The sequence below is a fragment of the Salmo salar genome, chromosome 08, assembly GCF_965601325.2.
Source record: "Salmo salar chromosome 08, fSalSal1, whole genome shotgun sequence".
Lineage (NCBI taxonomy): Eukaryota > Metazoa > Chordata > Actinopteri > Salmoniformes > Salmonidae > Salmo > Salmo salar.
The window spans coordinates 15,350,358-15,355,000 of NC_138298.1; positions in this window are offsets into that span (position 1 = coordinate 15,350,358).

Sequence of the window (4,643 nt, forward strand, 5' to 3'; positions counted from 1 at the left end):
TTTTGAAAAACGGTTTTAAATACTTATAGAGGGTATAGGGACCTCCATACCCACCCTTAGAGCACCATCCTAAGGGCCCAACTCAATGAGATACAGCAAGAGGGAATTATATAGCTTTTCAAAAAATCTTCAGAAAATATTCTATGTTTTGGTGGGGACGTGTCCGTAGCATTTGGGTTACCAGGGGTGAAATTTTATAACTGTTTTAAATACTTTTAAAGGGTATAGGGACCTCCATACCCACCCTGACAGCACCCTACTACGGGCCCAAGTCAATGGGGGCCGGCCTGGCTGATTTATGGAAGTTTGAAAAAATCTTCAGAAAATATTCTATGTTTTTCTTCTCAGAAAATCGGCTATGTTTTTCTTCTCAGAAATTGCACTATGTTTTTGGGTTACCACAACCATTTTTGAAAAACGGTTTTAAATACTTATAGAGGGTATAGGGACCTCCATACCCACCCTTAGAGCACCATCCTAAGGGCCCAACTCAATGAGATACAGCAAGAGGGAATTATATAGCTTTTCAAAAAATCTTCAGAAAAATGACTATGTTTTTTCTTGTCAGAAAATCGGCTATGTTTTTTCTTCTCAGAAATTGCACTATGTTTTGGTGGGGACGTGTCCGTAGCATTTGGGTTACCAGGGGTGAAATTTTACAACTGTTTTAAATACTTTTAAAGGCCATCACCACCCCCAGGACACCTGTTTCAGCACCCCACTGTGGTCCCAAGTCAGTGGGATGAAGAATGAGTGTTTTATGGAAGTTTTTAAAAATCCTCTGAAAATATTCTATGTTTTTTCTTCTCAGAAAATCGGCTATGTTTTTTCTTCTCAGAAAATATTCTATGTTTTGGTGGGGACGTGTCCGTAGCATTTGGGTTACCAGGGGTGAAATTTTATAACTGTTTTAAATACTTTTAAAGGCCATCACCACCCCCAGGACACCTGTTTCAGCACCCCACTGTGGTCCCAAGTCAGTGGGATGAAGAATGAGTGTTTTATGGAAGTTTTTAAAAATCCTCTGAAAATATTCTATGTTTTTTCTTGTCAGAAAATCGGCTATGTTTTTTCTTCTCAGAAATTGCACTATGTTTTGGTGGGGACGTGTCCGTAGCATTTGGGTTACCAGGGGTGAAATGTTATAACGGTTTTAAATACCAGGGCACCCACCACCATCCGAACCAGGGCACCCACCACCATCCGAACCAGGGCACCCACCTCCATCCGAACCAGGGCACCCACCACCATCCGAACCAGGGCACCCACCACCATCCGAACCAGGGCACCCACCACCATCCGAACCAGGGCACCCACCACCATCCGAACCAGGGCACCCACTCTTAAGCACCCTTCCTCGGACACTAAAGCATATAGCCCCGCTGCTACCAACAGCGTGCACCTGGTCACCCGAAACAACCTATGTGCATCTGGTTACCCTAATGCTTTCCGCTCAGAGACTAAGTCCAAAATTCTCAGAAAATATTCTATGTTTTTTCTTCTCAGAAATTGCACTATGTTTTGGTGGGGACGTGTCCGTAGCATTTGGGTTACCAGGGGTGAAATTTTATAACTGTTTTAAATACTTTTAAAGGGTATAGGGACCTCCATACCCACCCTGACAGCACCCTACTACGGGCCCAAGTCAATGGGGGCCGGCCTGGCTGATTTATGGAAGTTTGAAAAAATCTTCAGAAAATATTCTATGTTTTTCTTCTCAGAAATTGCACTAAGTCCAAACGGGCACCTGGTTTTATTTTGGGTTACCACAACCATTTTTGAAAAACGGTTTTAAATACTTATAGAGGGTATAGGGACCTCCATACCCACCCTTAGAGCACCATCCTAAGGGCCCAACTCAATGAGATACAGCAAGAGGGAATTATATAGCTTTTCAAAAAATCTTCAGAAAAATGACTATGTTTTTTCTTGTCAGAAAATCGGCTATGTTTTTTCTTCTCAGAAATTGCACTATGTTTTGGTGGGGACGTGTCCGTAGCATTTGGGTTACCAGGGGTGAAATTTTACAACTGTTTTAAATACTTTTAAAGGCCATCACCACCCCCAGGACACCTGTTTCAGCACCCCACTGTGGTCCCAAGTCAGTGGGATGAAGAATGAGTGTTTTATGGAAGTTTTTAAAAATCCTCTGAAAATATTCTATGTTTTTTCTTCTCAGAAATTGCACTATGTTTTGGTGGGGACGTGTCCGTAGCATTTGGCTTACCAGGGGTGACATTTTTAAAAGGCTCTAAATTACTTTTAAAGGCCATCACCACCCCCAGGACACCTGTTTCAGCACCCCACTGCTGTCCCATGTCAGTGGGATGAAGAATGAGTGTTTTATGGAAGTTTTTAAAAATCCTCTGAAAATATTCTATGTTTTTCTTCTCAGAAAATCGGCTATGTTTTTTCTTCTCAGAAAATATTCTATGTTTTGGTGGGGACGTGTCCGTAGCATTTGGGTTACCAGGGGTGAAATTTTACAACTGTTTTAAATACTTTTAAAGGCCATCACCACCCCCAGGACACCTGTTTCAGCACCCCACTGTGGTCCCAAGTCAGTGGGATGAAGAATGAGTGTTTTATGGAAGTTTTTAAAAATCCTCTGAAAATATTCTATGTTTTTTCTTCTCAGAAAATCGGCTATGTTTTTTCTTCTCAGAAAATATTCTATGTTTTGGTGGGGACGTGTCCGTAGCATTTGGGTTACCAGGGGTGAAATTTTATAACTGTTTTAAATACTTTTAAAGGCCATCACCACCCCCAGGACACCTGTTTCAGCACCCCACTGTGGTCCCAAGTCAGTGGGATGAAGAATGAGTGTTTTATGGAAGTTTTTAAAAATCCTCTGAAAATATTCTATGTTTTTTCTTGTCAGAAAATCGGCTATGTTTTTTCTTCTCAGAAATTGCACTATGTTTTGGTGGGGACGTGTCCGTAGCATTTGGGTTACCAGGGGTGAAATGTTATAACGGTTTTAAATACCAGGGCACCCACCACCATCCGAACCAGGGCACCCACCACCATCCGAACCAGGGCACCCACCTCCATCCGAACCAGGGCACCCACCACCATCCGAACCAGGGCACCCACCACCATCCGAACCAGGGCACCCACCACCATCCGAACCAGGGCACCCACCACCATCCGAACCAGGGCACCCACTCTTAAGCACCCTTCCTCGGACACTAAAGCATATAGCCCCGCTGCTACCAACAGCGTGCACCTGGTCACCCGAAACAACCTATGTGCATCTGGTTACCCTAATGCTTTCCGCTCAGAGACTAAGTCCAAAATTCTCAGAAAATATTCTATGTTTTTTCTTCTCAGAAATTGCACTATGTTTTGGTGGGGACGTGTCCGTAGCATTTGGGTTACCAGGGGTGAAATTTTATAACTGTTTTAAATACTTTTAAAGGGTATAGGGACCTCCATACCCACCCTGACAGCACCCTACTACGGGCCCAAGTCAATGGGGGCCGGCCTGGCTGATTTATGGAAGTTTGAAAAAATCTTCAGAAAATATTCTATGTTTTTCTTCTCAGAAATTGCACTAAGTCCAAACGGGCACCTGGTTTTATTTTGGGTTACCACAACCATTTTTGAAAAACGGTTTTAAATACTTATAGAGGGTATAGGGACCTCCATACCCACCCTTAGAGCACCATCCTAAGGGCCCAACTCAATGAGATACAGCAAGAGGGAATTATATAGCTTTTCAAAAAATCTTCAGAAAAATGACTATGTTTTTTCTTGTCAGAAAATCGGCTATGTTTTTTCTTCTCAGAAATTGCACTATGTTTTGGTGGGGACGTGTCCGTAGCATTTGGGTTACCAGGGGTGAAATTTTACAACTGTTTTAAATACTTTTAAAGGCCATCACCACCCCCAGGACACCTGTTTCAGCACCCCACTGTGGTCCCAAGTCAGTGGGATGAAGAATGAGTGTTTTATGGAAGTTTTTAAAAATCCTCTGAAAATATTCTATGTTTTTTCTTCTCAGAAATTGCACTATGTTTTGGTGGGGACGTGTCCGTAGCATTTGGCTTACCAGGGGTGACATTTTTAAAAGGCTCTAAATTACTTTTAAAGGCCATCACCACCCCCAGGACACCTGTTTCAGCACCCCACTGCTGTCCCATGTCAGTGGGATGAAGAATGAGTGTTTTATGGAAGTTTTTAAAAATCCTCTGAAAATATTCTATGTTTTTCTTCTCAGAAAATCGGCTATGTTTTTTCTTCTCAGAAAATATTCTATGTTTTGGTGGGGACGTGTCCGTAGCATTTGGGTTACCAGGGGTGAAATTTTATAACTGTTTTAAATACTTTTAAAGGGTATAGGGACCTCCATACCCACCCTGACAGCACCCTACTACGGGCCCAAGTCAATGGGGGCCGGCCTGGCTGATTTATGGAAGTTTGAAAAAATCTTCAGAAAATATTCTATGTTTTTCTTCTCAGAAATTGCACTAAGTCCAAACGGGCACCTGGTTTTATTTTGGGTTACCACAACCATTTTTGAAAAACGGTTTTAAATACTTATAGAGGGTATAGGGACCTCCATACCCACCCTTAGAGCACCATCCTAAGGGCCCAACTCAATGAGATACAGCAAGAGGGAATTATATAGCTTTTCACTT